At 36.8% G+C, this 27,928-nt stretch overlaps 1 non-coding gene across 1 annotated transcript; it reads right to left on the bottom strand.

Annotated features, from left to right (window-relative positions):
• Nucleotides 1-5,862: 5,862 nt before the first annotated feature.
• On the bottom strand, nt 5,863-5,965 carry LOC122445651. The gene has a single exon (XR_006270612.1). It is a non-coding gene; the product is annotated as a U6 spliceosomal RNA (small nuclear RNA).
• Nucleotides 5,966-27,928: the final 21,963 nt, after the last annotated feature.

Below are 27,928 nucleotides of genomic sequence, written 5' to 3'. Positions count from 1 at the left end.
AAGGTTAAAATAAAAAGAAGCCTCTAGTTAACCTTCAATTAACTATAGCTTCCTGGCACTTTCTTATTAATCAAGATTTTACTCTTGCATTATTTTTATGACATTCAATTTTATTTGGTTTCTTCAATATATTTCTCAGAGGTAAAATAGCTCTATTTTATGGGTAAAAATCGAATCAAAATGTAGAAGGCTTCCTGTGTGACCTTCATAAAGTCATCTCCCTGAGGTTCTTTTCTTATTTTTAAAATGACAATAATGAGGTCTCATCCACTGTGCCGTGGAAAAATGGAATAAATTTGTGCAGAGAAGGAAGATAGTGTTGAAAAGACTAAAGTTTTGATGGGGGGAGGGAGGGACAGAAAGACATAGATTCCACCAAGTATGGGCTTTCTGACATTGGACAACGTATTAATCTCTTTGAGTCTCTGTTTCCTCATCAATAAAGTAAGCATATAAATCCTAATTGGAACACTGGCATGTTATATGAACTCATGTATGTACAAGACTAATATATAAAACACACACAAAAAAGATAGCTGCTATGTTCCGATTGTGTCTTCCCAAAATTCATATGTCAAATGGTAATGACCAATCCTAGTACTATTTAGAGGTGAAGTCTTTGGAAGGTTATTAGGTCATGAGAGTAAAGCCCTTAAGAATGGGATTAGTACCCTTATTGGTGGTAGTGGTTTAGTTGCTAAGTTGTGTCTGACTCTTGTGACCCCATGGACTGTAGCCTGCCAGGCTTCTCTGCCCATGGCAACCTCCAGGCACAAATACTGGGGTGGGTTTCCATTTCCTTCCCCAGGGTATCTTCCCAACCCAAGGATGGAACCCGGGTCTCCTACATAGCAGGAAAATTCTTTACCGACCAAGCTATGAAGGAAACCCCATATTAAAACAAAGCAAAACATAGAATGATCCCTCACACCTACAGCCATGTGAGATTTGCAAAAAAAGATTTAGTCTGGGAAGCAGGCTCTCACCAGACAAAATCTGCTGGCACCACGATATCAGACTTTGTAGCCTCCAGAACTGTGAAAAATAACTATTGTTTTATAAGGCACGCCATCTCTGGTATTATAGCAACCCACATGGAATACAGCAGTAGCTGAATAGGAGACCCTTACTATGTCTGCATGGAAGAGAACCAGCACTCGGCTTTGTGTGTTTTTAGTTCAGTTGAATCGCTCAGTTGAGTCCAACTCTTTGTGACATGGACTGCAGCACACCAGCCTTCCGTGTATATCACCAAATTCTGGAGCTTGCTCAAATTCATGTCCATCCAGTTGGTGATGCCATCCAACCATCTCATCCTCTGTTATCCTCTTCTCTTCCTGCCTACGATCTATTCCAGCATCAGGGTCTTTTCCAATGAGTCAGTTCTTTGCATCAGGTGGCCAAAGTATTGGAGCTTCAGCTACAATATCAGCCCTTCCAATGAACATTCAGGACTGATTTCCTTTAGAATTGACTGGTTTGATCTCCTTGCAGTTGAAGGAACTCTCAAGAGTCTTCTCCAACACTACAGTTCAAAAGCATCAATTGTTTGGCTCTCAGTTTTCTTTATATTCCAACTCTCACATCCATACATGACTACTGGAAAAATCATAGTTGCAACTAGATGGACTTTTTCAGCAAAGTAACGTCTCTGTTTTTTAATATGCTGTCTGGGTTGGTCAAAAGTTTTCTTCCAAGGAGTAAGCATCTTTTAATTTGATGTCTTCAGTCACCATCTGCAGTGATTTTGCAGCCCCCCAAAATAAAGTCTGTCACTGTTTCCACTGTTTGCCCTCTATTTGCCATGAAGTGATGGGACCAGATGCCATGATCTTAGTTTTCTGAATGTTGAGCTTTAAGCCAACTTTTTCACTCTCCTCTCTCACTTTCATCAAGAGGCTCTTTACTTCTTTGCTTTCTACCATAAGGGTGGTGTCATCTGCATATCTGAGGTTATTGATATTTCTCATGGCAATCTCTCTTCCAGCTTGTGCTTCATCCAGCCTAGAGTTTCTCTTGATGTACTCTGCATATAAGTTAAGTCAGCAGGGTGACAATATACAGCCTTAATGTACTCCTTTCCCAATTTGGAACCAGTCTGTTGTTCCATGTCCAGTTCTAACTGTTGCTTCCTGACCTGCATACAGATTTCTCAAAAGGCAGGTCAGGTGGTCTGGTATTCCCATCTCTTTAAGAATTTTCCACAGTTGGTTTTGATCCACAGAGTCAAGGGCTTTGAAGTAGTCAATAAAGCAGAAACAGATGATTTTCTGGAACTCTCTTGCTTTTTCAATAATCCAACGTATGTTGGCAATGTGATCTCTGGTTCCTCTGCTTTTTCTAAATCCAACTTGAACATCTGGAAGGTCATGTTTCCTGTACTGTTGAAGCCTGGCTTGGAGAATTTTGAGCATCACTTTAGTAGTGTGTGAGATGAGTGCAACTGTGTGGTAGCTAGAGCATTCTTTGGCATTGCCTTTCTTTGGGATTGGAATGAAAACTGACATTTTCCAATCCTGGAGCCACTGATGAGTTTTCCAAATTTGCTGGCAGATTGAGTGCAGCACTTTCACAGCATCATCTTTCAAGATTTGAAATAGCTCAACTGGACTTCCATCATCTCCACTAGCTTTGTTTGTAGTGATGCTTCCTAATGCCCACTTAACTTCACATTCCAGGATGTCTGGCTCTATGTAAGTGATCACACCATCATGATTATCTGGGTCATGAAGATCTTTTTTGTACAGTTCTTCTGTGTATTCTTGCCACCTGTTCTTAATATCTTCTGCTTCTGTTAGGTCCATACCATTTCTGTCCTTTACTGAGCCCATCTTTGCATGAAATATTCCCTTGGTATCTCTAATTTTCTTGAAGAGATCTCTAGTCATTCCCATTCTATTGTATTTCTCAATTTCTTTGCAATGATCACTGAGGAAGGCTTTCTATGTCTCCTTGCTATTCTTTGGAAGTCTGCATTCAGATGGGTATATCTTTCCTTTTTTTCTTTGCTTTTCATTTCTCTTCTATTCTCAGCTATTTGTAAGGCCTCTTCATACAGCCATTTTGCGCTTTTGCATTTCTTTTTCTTGGGGATGGTTTTGACCCCTGTCTCCTGTACAGTGTCACAAACATCCATCCATAGTTCATCAGACACTATTTCTATCATATCTAATCCCTTGAATCTACTTCTCATTTCCACTGTATAATCATAAAGGATTTGATTTAGATCATACCTGAATGGCCTTAGGAAGCATCACTAGGAACAAAGCTAGTGGAGGTGATGAAATTCCAATTGAGCTATTTCAAATCCTAAAAGATGATGCTGTGAAAGTGCTGCACTCAACATACCAACAAATATGGAAAATGCAGCAGTGGCCACAGGACTGGAAAAGGTCAGTTTTCATTCCAATCCCAAAGAAAGGCAATGCCATAGAATGCTCTAACTACCACACAATTGCACTCATCTCACATGCTAGTAAAGTAATGCTCAAAATTCTCCAAACCAAGCTTCAACAATACATGATCCCTGAACTTCCAGATGTTCCAGCTGGATTTAGAAAAGGCACAGGAATCAGAGATCAAATTGCCAACATCTATTGGATAATCAAAAAAGCAAGAGAGTTCTAGAAAAATATCTACTTCTGCTTTATTGACTATGCCAAAGTCTTTAACTGTGTGGACCACAACCCACTGTGGAAAATTCTTAAAGAGATGGGAATACTAGACCACCTGACCTGCCTCTTGAGAAATCTGTATGCAGGTCAGGAAACAAGAGTTAGAATTGGACGTGGAACAACAGACTGGTTCCAAATTGGGAAAGGAGTACATCAAGGCTGTATATTGTCACCCTGCTGACTTAACTTATATGCAGAGTACATCAAGAGAAATGTTAGGCTGGATGAAGCACAAGCTGGAAGAGAGATTGCCATGAGAAATATCAATAACCTCAGATATGCAGATGACACCACCCTTATGGCAGAAAGCAAAGAAGAACTAAAGAGCTTCTTGATGACAGTGAGAGAGGAGAGTGAAAATGTTGGCTTAAAGCTCAACATTCAGAAAACTAAGATCATGGCATCTGGTCCCATCACTTCATGGCAAATACATGGGAAACAATGGAAACAGTGACAGACTTTATTTTGGGGGGGCTTCAAAATCACTGCAGATCATGACTGCAGCCATGAAATTAAAAGACGCTTACTCCTTGGAAGTAAAGCTATGATGATCCTGGATAGCATATTAAAAAGCAGAGACATTACTTTGCCAACAAAGGTCAATCTAGTCAAGGCTATGGTTTTTCCAGTAGTCATGTATGGATGTGAGAGTTGGACTCTAAGGAAAGGTGAGCATTGAAGAATTAATGCTTTTGAACTGCGGCATTGGAGAAGACTCTTGAGAGTCTCTTGCACTGCAAGAAGATCCAACCAGTCCATCCTAAAGGAAATCAGCCCTGAATATTCATTGGAAGGACTGATGTTGAAGCTGAAACTCCAATACTTTGGCCACCTGATGTGAAGAACTGACTCATTAGAAAAGACTCTGATGCTAGAAAGATTGAAGGCAGGAGGTGAAGGGATCAACAGAGGATGAGATGGTTGGATGGCATCACCGACTCTATGGACATGAGTTTGAGTAAACTCCAGGAGTTGGCGATGGACAGGAAGGCCTGGCGTGCTGCAGTCCATGGGGTTGCAAAGAGTCAGACATGACTGAGCCACTGTACTGAACTTAACTGATACCTGAATGGTCTAGTGGCTTTTCCTACTTTTTAATTTAAGTCTGAATTTGGCAATAAGGAGGTCATTATCTGAGCCACCGTCAGCCCCCGGTCATGCTTTTGCTGACTGTATAGACCTTCTCCATCTTTGGCTGCAAAGAATATAATCAATCTGATTTCGGTATTGACCATCTGGTGATGTCCATGTGCAGTCTTCTCTTGTGTTGTTGGAAGAGGGTGTTTGCTATGACCAGTGTGTTCTCCTGGCACAACTCTATTAGCCTTTGACCTGCTTCATTCCGTACTCCATGGCCAAATTTGCCTGTTACTCCAGGTGTTTCTTGAGTTACTACTTTTGCATTCCAGTCCCCTATGATGAAAAGGGAACTGTAATCACATTCTCTAAATCGTATCTATAATCACACACTCTAAAACTAGTTTCCCACATGAAAAGATTTTAATCTTTTTAAAAAGTATCCTGATCCAGAGTGAGTTAGGATCTGCAGGATCTCACCACATACTTTTTGTTTCTTTCAGAGAAATGGCAAAAGAATGTAGGTGTTGGGAGGGAAAGTCATAGTTATATCCTAAAGCCGTGATTTCCACCAAATTTACCCAGATAGCTCTTAAAAATTCCCAGATACAGGGTCTCACCTCTGAGTCAAAAAATCTGAAGTATATCTGTAAAGTTTGTTTTTTCTAGTGACTTTTTTGTAACTGTGGTAAAATACACATAAAATTTACCATTTTAACCATTTTTAAATATAAAATTTAGTGGTATTAAGCACACTCACATTTTGATGCAACCATTTTACCATCCATCTCTAGAACTCTTCTCATCCTGCAGAACTGAAAACCTATACCTTCATCTGCTCTTCTCCCAGCCCCTGGGCAGCCATTATTCTATTTCCGGCCACTATCAATTTGGTTACTCTAGTTATTTTATACAGGTAGAATCATACAGTATTTGTTCTTTTGTGACTGGCTTATTCTTTTTAGCATAATGTTTCCCACATTCCTTCATGTTGTCGTATGAGCCAGCATTTTCTTCCTGTTAAAGGCGGAATAATATTCTATTGTTTGTGTGTGTAACATTTTGCTTATCCATCCATCCATGATTGGACACTTCCCAAAATGACTTTTTAAAAAATGTGGAATTCTTTACAAATCTGTGTGTCATCCTTGCCTAGGCACCATGCTAATCTCTGATTGTTGAAGTTTTAGTGTACTGTTGCCAAACTCAGAACTCCAAGTAGTTTTGAGAAGCACCAATGAGGCAGTTTTTTCTAGCTGCAGTTTGGTGGAATATTAAGTCAATTTAGTTGAGTGACCAGTATTTTACAAAGACACACAATAGGAGAAAATAGAACAAGTAAAAATTGTAATAATAAGTCAATGTATTATTTCAAATATTTGTTTCTGTATCTGTACATGTTTGTAGCAAAGGAGGGTGGCATGTGTACTATGTGAGGACATAAACTAGTTGCTTTTGCTTTTAGTTGCATTTCTTATAGTTGCTCTCAATCAAAAGAAAAAAAAAATGTGAAAGCCTCCTGAAGATCAGAATATAGAATATGATTATATGGAAAGTAAATTAACACCATGTTCTCATCTTGAAACATGCTATAAAATTACAATAGCTATGATTTTACTTTGAATATATTCAAAATAAGAGAATCTGAAAAGAGAAAAGATTGAGAAATGTCTTCTATGAATTGATTTGGACTCCACAGTTCAGAGAGGTCTGCTTATTAATGAATCATTTTCATAGTGCAGTATCAGGAGTTATATATGAATTTGGCATCTCTCTGATACAGTAAGCTTTTATAGACTCCAGAAGTAGATAAAGAATTGCTAACGGCAGCAATGAAGAGGTGTGAATGCCACCAGCAATTCAGGATTCGGTTCCAGCTCAGGAAACACACCACCAAAATCAAAATTAATTTCCCCTTTGGCATTTTTCTCAACCATATGGGGTTTTTAAATTATTGTGGTGACTTCTCTCACTGTATTGAAAATATACAGGATGTATTTATCTAGATAAATATGATTTTGCCTGGAATGTTTTCTGAAATAATAGCACACAATATGCATCAGAAAATAAGGCAATTATATACTAATATAACTGTTTGTGAATTGTTTTTGGTTCTGCCAGAATTTATGAAAGATATATGTTTAACAGACGTAAATGTTTTTATTAGATCATATGGAACATAATTGTTCATCTGCCTTTTAAATAAGTGTGGAGCTCCTTTTCATCACAAGGAGCGTTATTTCTGTATTGCCTTAGATGTTCAGTATATGACTCTATCTCAAATCCTCTGTGAGTTGCCTGATGCTGACATTGGCATTAATACAGGCAAACATAGTTTTCCTAAGTAACCAAACATCATCCTTTGTTTTAATTCACAAGGAAGATGGTGGGATAGATGAATGAATGGAAAGAGATAGATATATGATAGACAGTATTAATATATAAAAGGGTACAGCTAAATATACAATTAAAAATTTTAAAAATATGATAGATACAGGCTTTCAATGCATAATGAGAATTATGTTCATAATTATAATACCTACTTGTGTTTAAGAAAACTTTATATCATTTATCTTCCCTGATCCTCAGTGCTATGTAAAAAAGACCAAACTGTACACATTTTAAAAAAGAGAAATCAGATACAGACATTAACAACCTTACCAACTCACAAACCAGGGATGTATCAGAAGCAGGAATCAGTTCCTGAGGACTGGCTTTCAGTCCAGGTATTATTTTACTAAACTGCTGCATGAAACATCATCATTACTGTTTATTTTGTTCTTGTTAGTGTTGTTCAGTCCCTCAGTCTGACTCTTTGTGACTTCATGGACTGCAGCAGGCCAGACTTCCCTGTCCTTCACCATCTTCTGGAGATTGCTTAAAATCTTGCTTAAAACTTTGTTCTTAAAAGCTCTCAATTTCAGGAGAGACACTTTGCCCAATTAGTTAAGCTCTGATTTAAAAATTATTGATAATTATCACAAACTACTAGACAAGAACTATAGAGCAAAAATAATTTTATTCTTTATTTTGCAAACATGTGCTCAGTGGAGCCTCCCAAATCGGAGTGTCTCAGAATCAGCTACAGGGTCCTGGACTGCACACAGAGTTGTGTGTTGCTCACTAATCTCTCTTCTAAAGGTCTACAGCTGATTGGGGTGCCTAGGTAGGTTTGAGAACTGCTGCTTTAGAAAAATACTTTGGAGTAATTTTTGGTAAAATACCTATCAGGAAAATCACGTAAAAGACAATAACATGTTTTATTTACCTCCCATAGGCCACAAGTCTGAAGAAAATGCTGGTTTTGTATGGCCAAAAGTTTATAGAAATCAGGAGACGTTTTGTTTAAGAAAAAGAAAACATAATTATGAAGACAAAATTAGTTATAAAAAGGAGTATTTACTAACAAATTATAACAAATGCATTTTTTAAAAGCTTTAAACCACAAACATCTGCCTGACATGGTGCTGTGCTTAACAATATCCTGAAATCACTCTCCATTAGTTCATAAATATCTTCCTCATTCCTTTTAAATAAAAAAGTGTCCATTGTGTGGATGTATTATACCATAGCTTATTCAACAACTTAAGAGTGGGCATTTAGGATGTTTCCAATATTTTCAATCACAGTTAAAACAAGCATCTGTATTACATATTTTCATATTATTGGAGATGTATCTTCAGGAAAAATTCCTGGAAGTTGGGTCACTGGGTCAAAATGTAAACATGAATTTAATTACTTTAGATGTTGTAAAATGACATCCCAGAAGAATTGTACCAATTTTCTTTCCATCAGCAATATGTGAAAGTGCCTATGTCCCCACAACCCTGCAAAAGAGGATGCTATTTTTTTAAATTTTTTTACCAATGTGACAGGTGAGAGATGTCATCTCAATGTAGTTTTAATTTGCATTTCTCATGAGTGAACATTTATTCATATGTTTAAAGGTTATTTTTATAAATTTCTTGTGAATTGATAAGACAGTTTTTAAAATAGAGGATTGAAATATTCAGGTTTTTACCTAGGTGTGATAAATATACTATCAAATTCTATATGCTGATTTTTAACTCCATAAAATACATTTTAAAATTACCATAAATAGTTCAATTATAAGATTAAACTACTGATAATGGCTTGTTATTTTCTTGCTGAATGATAAATCTTAAAGGTATATATCTTAACTTTATAATTCACAAAGCCAGGCTAGAAAAGAAAAAGAATGAACCAATTCCATCTATATGCAATGATAAAATTAAGAATATTTGCTAAGGAGTCAATTCTGCCCCTTCATGGATCACAGCCTTGTTGTGGCAAAGGGGCTTGTGTATCTCAATAAAATTATGAGCCATGCTGTGACCCAAGACAGACAGGTCATGGTCAAGCGTTCTGACAAAATGTGGTCCATGGCTGGTGGAAATGGCAAGCCACTCCAGTATTCTTGGCTGGAAAACCTCATGAACAGTATGAAAAGGCAAAAAGATATGAGGCTGGAAGATGAGCTCCCCAGGTTGGAAGATGTCCAGTATGCTACTGGGGAAAAGCAGAGGGCATTACTGATAGCTCCAGAATGAATGAACTGGCTGGGCTAAAGCAGAAACAACCCTCAGTTTTAGATGTGTCTGGTGGTGAAAGTAAAGTTTGATGCTGTAAAGAACAATATTGCACAGGAACCTAGAATGTTAGGTCCATGAATCAAGGTAAACTGGATATGATCAAATAGGAGATAGCAAGATTGAACATCAACATCTTAGGAATCAGTGAACTCAAATGGATGGGAATGGGTAAATTTAATCAGATGACCATTATACCTACTAATGTGGACAAGAATCCTTTAGAAGAAGTGGAGTAGCCCTCAGAGTCAACAAAAGAGTCTGAAATGCAGTCCTTGAACCTGTGAAACCTCAAGAGAAAGAGTGATCTCAGTTTGTTTCCAAGGCAAACCATTCAACTTCACAGAAATCTAGGTCTATGCTGTATATTGTCACTCTGCTTATTTAACTTCTGTGCAGAGTACATCATGTGAAATGCCAGGCTGGGTGAAGCTTAAGCTGGATTCAAGATTGCCAGGAGAAACATCAATAACCCCAGATGTACAGATGATACTACCCTAATGGCAGAAAGCAAAGAGGGACTAAAGAGCCCCTTGATGAAGGTGAAAGAAGAAAGTGAAAAAGCTGGCTTGAAGGTCAACAGCATTATAAAAAACTAAGATCATTGCATCTGGTCCCATTACTTCATGCAAATCGAAAAAAAAAGTAGAAGCAGTGACAGATTTTCTTTTCTTGGGATCTAATATCACTGTGGATGGTGACCACAGCCATGTCATTAAATATATTTGCTCCTTGGATGAAAAGCTATGACAAACCTAGGCAGCATATTAAAAAGCAGAGACATCACTTTGCAGACAAAAGTCCATATAGACAAAGCTATGGTTTTTCCAGTAGTCACATATGAATGTGAGAGTTGGACCATAAAAAAGCTTGAGCACTGAAGAATTGATGTTTTCGAATCGTGGTACTGGAGAAGACTCTTGAGAGTCACTTGGACTGGGAGATCAAACCAGTCAGTCCTAAAGGAAATCAACCCTGAATATTCATTGGAAGGACTGATGCTGAAGCTGAAACTCCAATATTTTGGCTACCTGATGCGAAGAGCAGACTCATTGAAAAAGACCCTTATGCTGGGAAAGATTGAAAGCAAATGGAGAAGTGGGTGGCAGAGGATGAAATGGTTAGATAGCATCACCAACTCAGTGGACATGAATTTGAGCAACTCTGGCAGATAGTGAAGGAGAGATGAGCCTGGAGTGCTGTAGTCCATGGGGTCACAAAGAGTTACACGACTTACTGACTAAACAACAGCAAAGTCCATCATAGGTAGTGACATTTATTACAGTATTTTAAAACCTTTTTTTGCATATTTAACCATTCTAGTATATGAATGTTTGAAATGACTTCTAAAATCTAGAAATGTTTCACTATTTTTTGTAATATCCTGCTAATAGGGCCACAAAATAAGTGTTGCACAAAACACCATTCCAGTGTTCTGTATTAGCATTTACTTATTTTTATTTAAAACTATTTACTGTTGGGTCTTTATCCAAATAGTTTCTGTTCTAATAACAGCACATTTGCTTTTGTGTGTATAAATGATGTTTTGTATTTTGTGTTGTGTGTCTGTGTATTATCAAAAACCTAAATGCTTTCAGTCATATATATTACCTTAGTCAAAACTGATCTTGGAAGATTGGTTGTGAAACATGTAAAAGTAACAGTAAAATACTTTGATGTTTGCCCTTACAATAGAAAGGGTAGATTTTTATCATCTCTGTGCACATTTGAAAAAAATTGTGGTGTCAAGCAAAGTTTTCAGCTATGCTCATCAAATGAACAGTAATAATGAATGATTTGAAGCAAATTGTGTTTTTCTAGAAAGTATTCCACTGTCAAAAGGACATGATGGTAATTTTCTAGGGTAATTTTCTAATAAATATAGTTAAGTTCCCCATGGACTGTAGCCTGCCAGCCTCCTCTGTCCATGGGATTCTCCAGTCAGGAATACTGGAATGGGTTGCCATTTCCTTCTACAGGGAATCTTCCGCACGTGGATCAAACATGCATCTCCTGCATTGCAGGCAGATTCTTTACCATCTAAGCAACCAGGGAAGCTCAAAGCTCCCCAGTTTTGTATTTTTGCCAACTTTTTAAGTTTTATAAATGTAATTTGTTTTATTGGGCAGGCCAGAATTCCATTTCTTGCTTCTGAGTTGGGCATTTGATAGGAGCAATGATTTTTTATTCCCACTATTCTGATCAACAATTGGAATATTTACTTATTGAAGAAATCATTTGATCTATTCACACTTTGTATTTGATGAGAATAACTTTTTGTTCATTTTGACCTATAATTTTTAGATAAAAATAAAGACCCTGCTTGAAGTGGTTTATTTATAAGAAGTCTTAATTTTCACTGTATTCAGCTTTTCTAAAGTTCAACAAATTATTATTTTGCGGTTTTAAAGTTTCCTTTATAATAGCTTTTCTTTTATTAGCCCAGTATATTTTCTATTTCAACTATGATTTGATGTATTAATTTACATTGACCTGAAAGACTAGAAAATAGCATAGTTTCATTCAAAGTGTATAGAATGTGAATATATTTTCTTTAAAATGTAAATTAAATCAAATGCAAGAAAGTGAAAACGTCAAAGAATTTTTACGTTTTCAAAACAGTTCTTTACAAAAAATATTTAAAATGTCTAAACTCAAAGTATAAATCATATTTAATATATGTTATAATTTTAAGTCAAAACAATTTTAATATTTGAGTTTTAGAATTTAATAGCAAAATTTAGGGCTTCCCTGTGGCTCAGGTGGTAAAGAATCCACCTGCAATGAGGGAGATCTGGGTTCGATCCCTCAGTTGGGAAGATCCCCCAGTGATCTTAATCGTAAAGATCTTAACCCTTTACAAGGGTTTAATCTTGTAAAAAAACTTTTATAAAAATGAAACTACTGGCAATTCTATTTTCCAAGATAAAAAAATCAGTATCTCCATATGCATATGCAAAATTAGAACAGCGTACCTTGTCTAATATTGTAAAATGTTTTTCACCCACTGTGTGCACCTGTTGCAAATGTCATGGTGACCTGTCAGTAATTTCAGAAACATGATTTGGAGCAATGAGAGAGGCTGAAAAATGGACATTTGTTACTAGTTGGAAGCTGATTCTTCATCATCTGGTGCATTCAAGCTCTCTGAGAGGAAGGATGAATTTATCTTCCCTTTTACCTGAGTGCCTCCACCACTCAATTCTTCCTGGTACACCAAAGCAGTGTCTGTCCCCTGTGTCTGCAGCACAGAACTCACTCATGGAGTTCAGGTTCAAAAGCTTTTTGTTTTGAGGACATGGGGAGGAGATGAAGAGGAGCGCTTCCCTGGGGTCTGAGCAGAGTTGGTTACAAGAGTAGCATTGTATGTTGGTGCATGTCTGTTGCTGTCCATTGCGACCTTAGGTTTCCCTAAAGTGTGGGGCTCAAAACAAAGCCTGTTGTCTGATCTCAGTGCAGTAATGGAGAATAGAGGGAAGAGAAACTTCACAAAATTATTTTGACTCCATATGCTTGTCACTGGTAGCGTGGAAGAATTGCTCTGTCCTTTTCAATGGAAACTGCCTTAATGGAACAGCAGGATTGTTCCCATGTGTCCGTCTTCTCTCACTGGATTGTATATTTGTTGGTAAATATATGTACATTTGCTTTGTATATGTGGGATGTCCACATGTCTGTGATCAAAAAGGTTTATTAATAAGGCAATTTGTTTTACTTAGGGGTAAAAACAAAGAATTTAATAATGTATATCTCTTTCAAAAGGTTCACTGGTCTTTAAGTAAAAGTTGAACAACTTTATTATTTCAAAGAACTCTAAAAGGAGAAAGCTTAAAAATGAAAAAAAAAAAAAAAAAGTAACTATGTAAGATGTATTCAGGTATCAGAAATCCAAAAAGAAAGATTAAAGCCAGTTAATTATTCTCCCAGGTGCTTTACATAGTGAATTTGTTGGTTAGGTTAAAAAACCTGGCTGAAGCTCATTTCTTTCAAGTCTTTCTCTCCTTTCTAGAACTTCAGACTCCTAATTAAACAGTTTCTACTTTGGGTAATACTTACAAATGAGTCAGTGCTTAAGAGAATTCACTGATCCTAATTGGGATTCAGATCTCCAAGAGATCTGTCATTTCCACATTCTTAAAAACTGCTGAATCACTGGGACTCAATCACCAATACACATAATTATTTTAAATTTCTAATAATGTTCCTAATTTGAAAAAATTAAGAATTACTCAGAATCCAAATGTGTTCAGAACATCAGTCTTCACATTACCCAGCTCCTGCTGACACACTCAGGACAGGGAATTGAGCCAGTGATGGGACATGAATTAATATTTCTGTCTCGCTACTAGACAGAGACCAGGCTGAGTCAGTCCTTCCAGCCAAAGCTGAGGCAGGGTAGAACCATTTGTTCTGCTGCTCCAGAGGCTGGCAGACTGATCCTAATCTGGGCCAAATCTTCATGGGATTCCTTGTGGTCCCCAACGTTCAAGGCAAGACTCTCTATTAAGAGATTGGAGGAATTATTTCATGGTATTGTGCCCACCATTGACTTGAGCTGTCACAAAACTAGAAGTCTGTGACCTATTACTGCTATAGCAATAGTTTGTAATAAACCCACTGGATTTCCTCCAAATGTTGATTTGCAAGCTAAGGAGGAACTAAAGAGGCAACCAGTATACCTGAGGTACATTTTAGAGGTAGTGTGAAAGTGAAGGGTAGCAGAGTATGTCATCCCAGGACATACTATGTTGACATAAAGATTATACTGAGCTGAAAGTAATTGAGAAGAAGCAGATACAAGAACAGCTCTCTGACCTCCCTTTATTTGCCTAAAAGCAGTGCATGCATTTGTAAAGGTTTCTCCACTCCCCTCTCTACCAGAAGGGACAGAAGTTAATCACTGAAGACAAGCCAGACTCTTAACAGCCCAGAGACAGCACCAGAGTAATCTACCTAACAGGCTTTGCTAAAACTAGTTCTCACCTGCCACTGGTTTCCCAGTATATTTCTTTCCACAGTTTGCCACCTCAAGATCCTTTGTCTTTTGACTTTTCTTGAAATCGCTTCTTTTGCTAAGGTACTATATAAGCCCAGGCTCTAACAACCCTTTGAGTCACTCATCACTAAATGCTCCCATGTGTCTGCAAGATGCACATGTTAATAAACTGTTTCTCTTATTTATCTGTTTTTTGTCAGTCTAACTTGACATTTACCTGGAGAACCCAAAGTGGTAGAGGAAATTTTTTCCCCTCTTACGAAAAGATCAATAGGGAAGACCTGGTTCAAGTTCTTGACTCAGCCACTTAGCTGTCACATCACTGTCAGTCACTCAGCCACTATGAGCCTCAGATTTCTCATCTATAAGATGGAAACAAGAGTTATTGACCTCCCTGGCAAGATTATTGTGAAAGATGAGATCATGCACATAAGAATACTTTATAAACTTTGAGTGATAAGGTTAAGCTTTTTTGTTTCCTCTCTGCAAGTTCCTTAAAGGTAGGAGTCATGGCTTATTCAATGTAAAGTAGATTTTTTTGTTATAAGTAAATTTATCTTTGGCAATTTTAGTGTTTTGTTGTCAATCATACTCTCTTTCTGGGAACTCTTTAGACTTATCTTTGTGCTGGCTCTTCTCATCTCTCAAAATCTGCCTTGGAAAAATATACAACTGCAACCTCTGGCATCTTTATCATAACACAGGCAGACTCGGGCTTGAGACGTGCTGGAAGTTCAGTGCACAGGTCACAGGGGAAGAACGGCTGGGCTGAGTGAACCTGTTCTAAGCAAAGTAACTTAGCTATAGATGCTGGACCAGAACTGGAATGAATATCCAGTGACTAAAAAAGAGGAGCAAATTAGCCTTCCTTCAAATTAGTATGCATTGAAGAAGGTTACAGGTAATAGAATATCAAAGCCTGGTGTGGTAGTGACAACACCTTCAGATGATTCATCAGCCTCAAGTGGGAGGTTTGCTTTAGGAACCAGGTCATAAGGAATCCTTAATTTTTCATAGGCCAGAGTTTAATTTTCATTGTACAAAGTTAACTGAAACTTATTTTACTTTATTTTTAACTTAATGTTTTGTATAATTGTTTTTTGTCAACATGTTCTTGAGTGTCTAAATTAAAAAACTTGCTAGTATTTTTCTGATATTTTATATGTCTTTAAATATTCATGTTTGCCTTGATTAGTATATTTCATAAATTAATATCCCTTCTCCATTTTATGTCTGTTTTAATGAAAAATATCTTATCATTTCTTCTTTTTTTCTCACATTAATTCTTATGCATTGTTTTATAAGAGGCATATGGTTTGATTTTGCTTTTACCCACTGTGAAAAATTCTCTTTTATGGGGGTGGCTCAGCCTACTCACAATTATTATTATATCTGATATTTTGGTCTTAATTGTCTCACCTTTTCAAACGCTATATACTTATATCCTTCTTTATTGTTTTTTTTTTATATACAGGTTGTGTTTCATTTGTTTTACTTTCCTCTGTAACTTCAACTGAAAGCTCCGTTTTATAATTCTGAAAGAAGGAAACCCTTTGTGTATTACAAATTTTCATATTTCTATAATAATCAAACTGCAGGATTAAATGATACATTTTAAAATATTCCATAATGAAAATGAGGAATTGATTTCATTTTAGTTCCTTCTTATTCTCTCTCATTGCCCTACCATGATTGCCTTGCCTCACTTTTTATGTATGTTTCTATAAGTGGAACTCAGATGATGGGTGGGATGTTATTCTTATATTACCTTTTATTTTAAGAAATCCCTGTATTTTTACTTCTGTTGTTAGTCGCTAAGTTGTGTCCAACTCTTTGCAACCCCATGGACTATCACCCGCCATGCTCCTCTGTCCCTGGGATCTCCCAGGCAAGAATACTGGAGTGGATTGCCATTTCCTTCTCCAGGGGATCTTCCCAACCCGGGGATCAAACCTGTGTCTCCTGCCTTGGCAGGACGATTCTTTACACCTGAGCCCCCAGAGCTTCCCAATATCTTTACTTTATCATCCTGTATTAAACTATAGTTAGTTTTAGCTCTATGTTTGACATGTTTGAGTGCCCCTCACTGTCTTTTTTTTAAACAGGCCGATAATCTTGAACTCGTACATTGCACATTTTTCAGTAAGCTGGGATACACTTTCAAGGTTTTCTTTTAAGAAGTACTGATAAGGGATCTATCTCCTGAGTCTTTCTATAGCTGAAAGTGTCTCTATTGTCTTTTGCTATGAAGAGAACCTTAATTGCATATGAAATTCCTTGCCAAAAAAAGTTCTTTTCTTCCTCAAATGTGAGTACATATAATTTTATTTTCTTCTACATTTATTTTACTGAGGAGAAATTTGCAGTTTTCTTTCCTTTTTATGATAAGCAGTTTTTTAAGTGTGTTTTTCTTTTTTCTGTTTATTTATTCTACAGATATTTATTGAGCAACTTGTACATGCCAGGTTCTTTTCTTGTCCCTGGAAACATGCTGCAGGATAGTCAACAAACATTTCTATTCTTCTGGGACTATATGTTTTTTTCTCTTAAATGCTTGCCTGATTTAAAATTTTAATAATGTATTTAATTTTCATCCTTGAATGTGTTCTGTTTGACCTATCTTTTCAATTATCTTTGGACTAAAGCTAAGGTAGCTTTCTAAAAACAGCAAAAACAAATGTATTTTCAAATTCTGGACAGTTCTTTCCACTTATGCCTCAATTGTTCAGATTTCCTCTCTGGGAGAAACTAGGATTTTTGGTTGAATCTTTATTCTCCATTATTAATATCATCTTTCCTCTAAAATATTTTATAAATTCATGTGCTTTTGGTATTCTAAGAATGCTACAAATTAACTACTTCACATGACTTATTAGATTTCTGAATACCAACTTATCCATTCAGTGTTTCATTTTCAGGCTTTATTTGTGCTGCCTGTAGACTTAGTTTTACTGAAATTTTCATATTGAGCCATCTTTTTATCTCTTCCTATTTCCTTTTTTCTTCTACTGATTCATCAGTGATTTTTGTCCTTTTAAATGTTATTGAACTGAAATGTATATACAGAGAAGTATGTGGATCAAAACTACATCCTGGTGAATTTTTACATCCTTATGCACACCTGTGAAACCAGCTCCAAGTGCAAGATTCAGAACACCACCAGTCTTCAGATCAACATCAATACTCTTCATGCTCTTTTCTAGTCACTATTCCCCTCAAAAGTCACCCTATAACCTTTTAATTTGATGTGTCTTTGCTCCCTTATAATTTACTCTTCTTTTTGGTAGATGTTATGTTTTCTTGTATCACAGGGAGGATGCAAAATATTACTCTAAAATTTTCTCCAATTTGCAATCTTGAAATTAATGTAGACTGATGAGGTTCAGGAAATAATAGTACTCTGGGCCCTGCACTTTCACAAAATGACTAGAATTCCCATACATATTACGGTTTGATTAATAGTGACCTAGAAAACTTTTGAGAAACATTGGTGCCTGGCCTTATCCTCTTAAGTTTTTTAAGAGTGAAACCATATATTAGTGTTTTTATCACTACCATAACAATTACCACACACATCATGGCTTACGGAAACACTGATTTGTTATTTCATCATTCTGTAGGTCAGAAGCCCAGTGGACTCAGCTGGTTCCCCTGCTTCACGTCTGCAAGGCCCTGTGAAGTTGTGGGCAGGGCTGCGTTCTTTGTGGAGGTCCTGGGGAGAGCTCTTCTGGGCTGATTCACTTTGTTGGCAGAACTCATTTCCATGCAGCTGTGGAACTGAGAACCCTTTTTCTCTGCTGGCTGTGGCTGGGTAACCTGCTCAATGTCTAGGGGCCTCCTGCATGCCTTTGTTCTTGGCCTCTGTCCTCACAGTCAGTAAGATGTGTTGAGTCCTTTTGGTGCTTAAGTTCTTTCTGATCATTTCCACCTCATCTGCCCTGACTTCTTCTCTGCAGTATACCTCTGACTCTTCTGCCTTCCTTAACTGCTTTTCGGAGCCCATGTAATGACATGGGAATACCTGGATTCTCCAGGATAATTTATTTTTAAAATCAGTTGATAAGTAACTAGCCTTAATTTAACCTAAAAAAACTGTTTTGCAACCATGCTGATATTAGTGTTTGATCAGATGACTAGGTTATAGGAATGGTTCGTGTGTGTGTGTGCGTGCGTGTGTATGTGCATGCATGCACATGTATTTGGGGTGCATCTTCAGAATTCTACCTACCTCAAGCCATCTTCAGGGGCTTCTAATGTGTGACCAGGGTTGAGTATCACTAATGCAGACCTTGGATTTCTGATCTATGAAGACAGTAGTAGATGTTTCCCCACTTTTCTTTCAGGAATGTTGGAGTGCTTTGTTTTATAAAGCTAAGAAAGGAAGAATATACACACATACAGACTCACACACACATATACACACATTAATCTTTTTCTCAATTGACATTGGTTTTATTTTAAAAGGAATGTCTTCAGAGGTTGTTTGTAGATGTTTGCACTTGGACATCATAACAGACTATCTATGTATGGGTGTAAGCCTAGCGGGAACTGGGGAGAGGCAATTATCAAGCTAACGTAATAACAAATTAAGCCAGAAATCTCCACTCCTTATTGAAGCTGGGATTTTACTACTTTAATTTTGATTTTCCATTTTTCAGCCAAGAAAATCAGGACTTGCAGAGATTAAAGGCTTTTGCAAAGGCACATATATATCATGAAAGGAGTCATCTGACCTGCTAAAAAAATGAGCCTTTAACATTTACCTTCTGGGGAAATGAGCTATATTTTGTGCAATCTACTTTTATTTCTTTTGAATCTCTAATACATCATTTTAACTTGAGAGGGGAAAATAAGCAATTCAGTCTGAAATATGCATTTTTGACAGAGCTTGTTAAATTTCTGTCTGAACAGAGGTGTTTGAAGGTGGTGAAGCCCTGTGTGCACTTTGCAGAGTAGCAAAAGAGGAAGAGGTTAGGTTTGAATACAGCACAAAAGTTCAGGGTATTGAGATGTGAGATTTCATAACCCAGGATCAGGACTAAGCCATTCTTTTAATAACTCTCTGGATCTTAGAGACAGTATTTTAAGAAAATTATGAGTATTTTTGCTTTTAAAGATCTTTTTAAAAAAATAAAGCTGTTTTTTATGGTCCCCTTCTCCATTGGTAAGCCTTGTTTAAGTCATTGTTTTCTCTTTTTTTGCCGAACTATGAGTTGGCATATTTAAATAGTGCTGGATGTGAGAACTGAACTGTGTAGAAAGCTGAGTGCTGAAAAATTGATGCTTTTGGAGAGGTTTTGGAGAGGACTCATGAGAGTCCCTTGGACTGTAAGGAGATCCAACCAGTCCATCCTAAAGGAGATCAGTCCTGGGTGTTCATTGGAAGGACTGATGCTGAAGCTGAAACTCCAATACTTCGGCCACCTCATGCAAAGAATAGACTCATTGGAAAAGACCCTGATGCTGGGAGGGATTGGGGGCAGGAGGAGAAGGGGACGACAGAGGATGAGATGGCTGGATGGCATCACCGACTCAATGGACATTAGTCTGAGTAAACTCCAGGAGTTTGTGATGGACAGGGAGGCCTGGCGTGCTGCGATTCATGGGGGGTCACAAAGTGACCAGGACACGACTGAGTGAATGAACTGAACTGAACTGACTGAATTCTTAATCATCAGTGGTAACAGGGAAAGGGAAAAATTTAGACCTTTCAAATTCCTTGATAATAATTTTAGCTACACACAGAAAAAAATTATACTGTGCCTATCATTCCTGGCTCTTTAGACCCAGCCTATTCACATTCCCAGCTTGCTTAGCACTCATAAGTGCTAGCTCATGACTTTGGAATAACTCACATACTATTTCTGATTCTTTTATTTCTGGTTTATTTACTTCGCTCTTTTTTCTATGACCCTGAAGTTTGATTTCCCAATTTACTTTTCTATTTCAACCCTTGATCCTCCTAAAGTTAAATGATCTTTCTGATTCTCTCTCTTGTCACCTTGGACCTTGGCACTATGACAGTTTTTACTTATTAATTTCTAATGAATTAGTATCTATCTCTTATTTTCTTGGTGAGGACTTCAGCCTCCACTTCTGATTGCAATAGGTAATCTCAGATCAGTGACTTGGCCAGTTTTAGTCAGTGTTTGAAAAGTAAAAGTGACAAGTTATTTGGTCATTCCTGACGAATCACAAGAATTGATAAAATGGATCTGAAGTTGACCACTTTATTCTCATTTACACCTTAATTATCTACTTGGTTTAGAAAGCAATGGTATGGATAATAGCTATGTTGCCTGCTATATTCACTCTTGCAATTATATAGATATATCCTAGCCCAGCATTAGTACTGAACGCTAAAGTCACAGTTTTTGAAATAAAAAGAGAAGACTTTAGTGATTCAATGACCTGGTCTAGTATTTTGTTCATGGGATGCCCAACCCCCTAAGGAGCTACCGCAGGAGGTTAGGGTAGGAGAAAGACAGATGGTAAATGAGAGGTAACCTAGGAAGGATGAGGAACTCTCACCCCTTTCCAGTAGGAGCATCTCAGCTACCTTGTTTGCACATGTAAATTCCAGGGAAGGTTTTGTTTGAACAAAGGCTACCATTAATTAAAAATATTGACAGTATGGACCTAGTTCAATCTATCATTCTCCACATGAGGAAACAGGGGCCAAAGAAATGAAGTGGCTAAGATCATGAGAAAGCCAAAGTCTCTCAGCTTTCAACCAGGATTCTTCCCACTGATCCACAAACAATTTTATCAAATGTTTTCTACAAGCAATTAAATGATGGCAGTCAAAAAATCCTCATGCTTCTCTGGATAAACTGATGAATAATAATATATGGAGTTCGTGTTTACAAATTGTGGACAAATCTTCTAATTTTATGTTTATATAAAAAGCCCAGAGTATTTTTGTCAATTCTCAGAAATTAATGGATATTTTACTGTTTCTCATTCCATAAAAAATTTAGGTGCAAGATGAAGAGAATACCTAGATAAATGAGATGTGTTTCTAGACTCTAAATAGTTCTTTGTTTAATGATAGAATCTGTTTTGGGTGAAAAAAAAAATCACAGAACCCAAGAATCATAGGCAAGATTGTAGGCAGTTTAATATAATTTGCTTGAATACAGTTTAATCAATTTTATACAATTTAAAGAACAAATATTGTAGCATGAACAAGTGAATAATGTTAATATGTAATATTTCCACTTAGTTGATGACAATTTTTGTAATCATCTACAGTAGCTTAGACATGAAATTATAGAAGTGGAATTATAAATATATTAGGTGGTAAATGCCAGGATTATATACATTTCCATTACTAGAAACTATGTCATATTTTCTTTTTTCAATTTTTTCTGAATTTCCTTAAAATATTTGCGAAAAATAGTGTTTGATTGCACTAAATTGCATCCCATATTTCCTAATATATGAAGCTTAATCTTGAGTCAGTTGCTATCAATAGTTAATTTACATAATTAATTCCTAAGTAGAGTGGATTCACTTGGTGAAAATCCTGTATATATTCATGTATATTATAAGTATTGTATTATACTAATTAATTTACTAATTTGATAAATAATTTACTCAGATTTTTCTGATTCCTGTGTTAGGAACTAAGTTCTTTCCTCTTGAGGAGCTCAAAGCCTGATTGCAGGTTCTTCTAGCTTACATTTTCTTCTTCAGATGAAAATAATGAATTATGCACTGGAAAAAAGATGATGTCAAGAAATTATAAATATATAAATACATAATGAAAGAAAACACTCTCATTATAAAGCAAACATCATTCCAGAATAAAATACACCACGGATGTTCTTGAATTAGAAGAGAAAATATGCTCTTTTGCTGTGCAAACAGATGGGGATAAACCCTACAAACTGATATATTTAAAGAGCCATTAAAAAAGTAACTATTATATAAAATGAAATCTTGTGTTGGATGGATTTATCAGCCACCAACCTAAGGTAGGAGCAACAATCTGTAACTCAAAATGAAATCAACATATTTGCTTCTCAGTGAAGGTGGCAAAGGGAGCCTCACTGACTCATTTGCAAACTTATACATAGTAATGTCTGTTTTCATATTTGCTCTTTCTTACCTCCCTAATGTAGCATCATCTAGATTGCCTCAAGGTAATCATGCACAGGAGACCACTTTGGGGGAAGTTATCAGCCCTCCAGTGAAGGGAATCAAACTGATCAAGGGAAAGGAAGTGATGCATTGAATTGTTTCATAATGACATTCATTTCTCAGTGACCTTCCACCACGCAATCTGATTTTTTTAAAAAAGTCAGCACAGTGTGCAACTCTCTCAGTGAGTGTGGAGAGAAAAAATAAATGAGGTGTTAGCAAGGAAGCTTTCAACATGTCGCCTGGCCAGAGATTTAGGTCATGAGAGTTGAAATAATTTTGAGCCTTGGTGCCCTGCACTGCTATTAAACACCAGTTAGTCTGTGGATGTGTCCTCAGCTGGCAGATGAAAAGGTCTAGAGTTCAGATTGTTTCAAGAAGTCATAATGAAGCCACAAGATCCATGTTCTTTATGAGAGAAATGTCAGCTCTGGAAAGTCTCTTAAACTGTAAAGGACACTTCATTACATAGAAGAACTGACTTAATATACTTTGCAAATGACTTCATAACATTCAATTTTGAGAATCATTTCCATTCTTTTATTCACAGTACATAGGGAAATTAGCTGAAATATTTATCTTTGCTTCTCTCTCAGTTTTATAGCACTAGTCAAAAACTAATTAGACTCTGGCAATTAAATCCTGCATGCATGCTTCTCTTTTTTCTCAAGGAATTTTACTTGTTATGCAACTTCCTATATTGCAGAGTGGCCTATTTAACTTGAAGGATTTTAGTTTAGTTGTTTTTTTTTTAATGTCTTTTTTCTATGTCAAGCTTATTCACTTTTTTTTTTTCTTAAGTATCTGACAGGTACTTAGGAAGAGAGGAAATGGAAGAGGCCAATCATCAAAACAAGTAAGCATCTAATAAAACATGATCCACAGAAATGCAATGAAGATTTCTCATGTCAGGTCACTAAATAGGTAGGAGCTCTTTCCAAAATGAGCGGCACACCTTCCTTCTAGCTGACTAGGCAAGAACTGCTGTGGGGCAAGGTCATGTATAATATTAACCTGTAAATTCAGATCAAGTTGGGGTCCTTTCTCACCTGAGAAAGCATTTCAAAGTGTGTCTGCATGACTTGCTTCCATTGCATTTCTTTCTTTTGGGATTGCACCATCTGGTTGTTGGTTGTTCTTTCGTGTGATAGAGGGGTTTTGGGCTATTCCCAAAGGAGGGAACCTTCCTGTTTTAGAGTCTCAGCAGTGTGTGAGTTAGTTTTGCTCTGCTGTTAGCCTAGGAGAAAAATTCTTCCTTTCCTTTGATGTTTCTTTTTTTTTCGCCTCTGGGGGTAGGGCAGGAATTAGCTATAGCCATCTGTGTGGCAAGATCATCAGGGTGAAGATTAAGATGTGAATCAAATCATCTGTACCATTTTTCTAGAATCCACATTTATGTGTTAATAGTTTTTTTTTTTTCTTTCTGACTTACTTCACTCTGTATGACCTTCTCTAGGTCCATCCTAGATGATCCTATTTTCAAAGCAGAAATAGAGACACAGACGTAGAGAACAAATGTATGGATACCAAGGGGAGAAGATAGGGAGTGGGAGGTATTCAGAGACTGATATTGACACATATACACTATCGTTATTATGTGTAAGGTAGATAACTAATGAGAACATGTTGTATAGCACAGGGAGCTCTACTTAATGCACTGTGATGACCTGAAAGAAAGGGAAGTCTAAAAGGGAGGAGATACATGTATATTATAGCTGATTAAACCTTCTGTACTGTATAAACTAAAGCATTGTAAAACAACTGTATTCCAATAAAAATTAATTCAAAATTAAATAAAAAGAGACAGGAACAAAAGAGATTAATATGTGAGTCTACCATAAATTTTCCACAGAGCCTTTTTATTTATTTATTCATTTCGTCTGGGTTTTTGAGTAAAGACCAAATATTTTCCCTATGGCTTTCCTGTGATTTGGTTCACCTCACCAGAACTGGGGGTTCCACAGAATGGTTTGTGGTGATAGTCACAGGAAAGTATTTTGAAGTAGTGGATCATCTGTTCAAATTTCCCTTGGGAATCTGAGAGTAGGAAGATACTTGCTAAATATTGGAGACCCAGAATCCCAAAGAGCTCTAACTTCTTTAGAAATTTCAACAATATTAATTTTCCTCAAAATAGATGGAAACAATGAAAAAAACATTACCACAAGCCACACCAGATACATGCTTGATTACTCTTAGAGTCAGTCTATATCAGTGAGCTAAGACTGTGCCGGCATACTCAATCACTTTTGTTATGTTTGACTCTTTGTGTCTCTATGGACTGTAGCCTTCAAGGCACCTCTGTGCATGGAATTCTCCAGATAAGAATATTGGAGTGGGTTGCCATGCCTTTCTCCAAGGGATTTTCCTGGCCCAAGGATCAAATTAGTATCTCCTGTATCTCCTGCCTTGCAGGCAGATTCTTTACCCACTGAGCCACCTGGGAAGTTAGACTACTGGGTTATAAATACAGAGATATGTAGAAATTACATCTAAAGTTTATAATGAAATATGTTAAGAAAGACAAAGAAGACATTGGCTCTGTTCTCCTTTTTAATTTTTTTAAAAACTTTTTTATAATTTGAAGGCTACTTTCCATTTACAATTATTACAAAATATTGCCCATACTTCACATAGTGTGGTAAAGAGCCCACCCACCAGGGCAGGAGGCATAAGAGACACACGTTCAATCCCTAGTTTGGGAAGATACGCTGGAGGAGGACATGGTGACCCACTTCAGTATTCTTGCTTGGAGAATCCCTTGGACAGAGGAGCCTAGTGGGCTATGCTCCATAGGGTCACACAAAGTTAGATGAAACTGAAAAGACTTAGCATGCGTGCACTCCATGTATGCAATATTTCCTTGAGTCTATCTTGTGGCCCTGTTTTCTATACACTTCCATCCTAGTCATAGATATAATTGAGTATAAGAAAAGAGCTTCAGAAGTCAGAGCTATAACCATACTCATGTATAGACAGTACAAATTTTTATTTTTTCATTTAATCATTAATCAAATATGTTGGTGTCCTCTCTTTCAAGTCACTGCTTGATCCTATGAATAATATAAACCTAAATCAGATATGGTTCATGGAGTTGCTTGTCTATAAAGGGAACAAAATACTTACATGAATAATAAGACTACCATAAGGGAAAAACAAATCAAGGACTGTGGAAGGAAGGAATTTGAACAAAGCCTTGAAGGCTGGGTCAAAGAGAAAAAGGGCATTTTGTTAAAGACAATGTGTGTAGAGCCTATTTGTAAATGAGTAGCGTTAGAAAATGTCAGCAATTTTTGAAGTTTAGGAAGATCTAATTTTTGGTAGGGAGATTCCAAGATGACCACCAAGATTCCTGCTCCCTGGGTCCATGCTGTATATAATCCCCTTTCTAGAATGCTGAAAGAAGCCTGATAATACAGTCCTTGTCATTCTGTGGTTAGGTTACTAACATGGGAAAAGATGAAGGGATTTTTGTAGATGTAATTAAGGTCCCTCATTACTTTGAGTTAATGTGCTGATTTTCATTTTTCACTTCCTCTTTCTTCTATTTTGACAAAGTTCAATCCTCATTCTCACCCATTCTTAGTCTTACACTGATAAACTACCCAGAAGTGAAAATACTCTGAGGTACCAAACAAAAAACAAAACCAATGCTTGAAATACTGGGGTCTGCCAGTAATTCTGTCATGGTCAGTAGTGGTAGGGTTCCCCATCTTTTCCCATCTTATTCATATTTGGGTTAAGGCAAAGGTTGGCATTAGAAACAGGATTTTGGCCTGAGTCAAGGTCACAGGATTTCATAAACTGGCTGGTAGAATTAATGATGCTTCATTTTGTTCAGTAAACTAGCTTCTTCTGTCTCCTAAATTTAGTCAAATACTGCATCTCTATGAGAATTGGTCCTAATGGTAAGAAGTACTGAAGGTTGTAGTATCTTTTTTTCATCCAGCCAATAAATTTATGCCAGTGCTCAATATCTTCCTTTATCTTAGAATTAGAGTAATTAAGATTTGTAAAAAGTATGCTGGTAAATACCAGTCTCTTCAGAGTGCTTTATCTGCATTTTTGCCATTTTCAAACTTGAGAGCTTAGTAAGCATTTTCATGGGTCTGTGTTTCTTTCTGCATTTTGGGGGTGCATTCTACATGATTTCAAATAAAAAGAGCAAATAAAGCTTCACTTCCAACAGATTATTAAATATTTGAGAAAAAGGAACTCCTGTGGGAGGCAAATTGGTATTTTGTACTTTATTGGAAAGTTAAAAGTTGTTCAGACTCATAGAAGAGTATTACCATCTACTTCAGCCAAAAATTTTTGATTATTGTATACTTTAATATTTAATGTTTAATCTCTTGTGGTCACAGGGAAAGCTATATATCTAAATAGACAAGTAGTTGTTGCAGCTACATACAATGAGATGATCAATAAAAGACTTTCAAGCATAAAGCTGCATTAGGATAAAATTCTGAGGGAGAAAAATGGAGATATGAGTTTAAGGACAAAAGTGAGTGATGTGAAAATTCTGACTGTTAAAGAAGATCATGTTTAAGTGCTTTTTAAATGGATTATTGTGGTTATCAAATTATTTTTATTTCACTGAATACATATAAAGTAATATAATAATTATATAACAAACATTATTATGTTTATTAAAGGCATACATATTTAGAATTACATCATTATAATAATTTAAACTTGTAATACAATTTTTTCAATACCAACTTAAAAATATATGAGAGGATATGTGGTTTTGTATTACTCTTCTAGAGGATCTGTGGACAGAAAGTTTCAAGTCTCAAGGTGAGAGAGACAGTGTTGGAAAGGTAATTTAGTGCATATTAGCCTGCTGGGGAAAAGCACAGAAATTGTATTCAGTAGCAAGAGCGAGTAAAAGACAGTCTGAGAAGCATAGTGACATTTTTTACTGAGGATGTCCTGATCAAGTCCCTCATAGTTATCATACACTTTGTAAGGCTCTGTGACTCCAAACTGCTTCAGGAGGATCTAAGTGTACAAATCAAACTTCTTGATATAAGCAAATGTTTCACTATTGACTTGATTTGGGATAATCAATTTTAGAGTCATTTTCTGTGGACTGTATGTTTGACTATCCCTATGGGAATGGTCCAACCCTTCTGAGCAATGCTGAGGGCAATATTAGAGGCTAGTACCATCTCAGGCCAACTTACCAGGGAAACAGTGGAGTTAGGGAGTACCTATTTACCCCAGTCCTGAATTTATGGACCCCCCCCCAAGCAGATAAGCATCACTGACTCAATGGACATGAGTTTGAGCAAGCTCCGGAAGATGGTGAAGGACAGGGAAGCCTGGCATACTGCAGGGGTCACAAAGAGTAGGACACAACTGAGTGACTGAACAACAAAGCAGATGAATAAAAGAGGCCAAACATGCGGAGGGAAATGCTA

The sequence above is a fragment of the Cervus canadensis genome, chromosome 7 (genome assembly GCF_019320065.1).
Source record: "Cervus canadensis isolate Bull #8, Minnesota chromosome 7, ASM1932006v1, whole genome shotgun sequence".
Taxonomy (NCBI): Eukaryota; Metazoa; Chordata; class Mammalia; order Artiodactyla; family Cervidae; genus Cervus; species Cervus canadensis.
The sequence above is the reverse complement of the archived record's forward strand: the minus strand, read 5'-3'. Positions and strand labels throughout refer to the sequence as shown.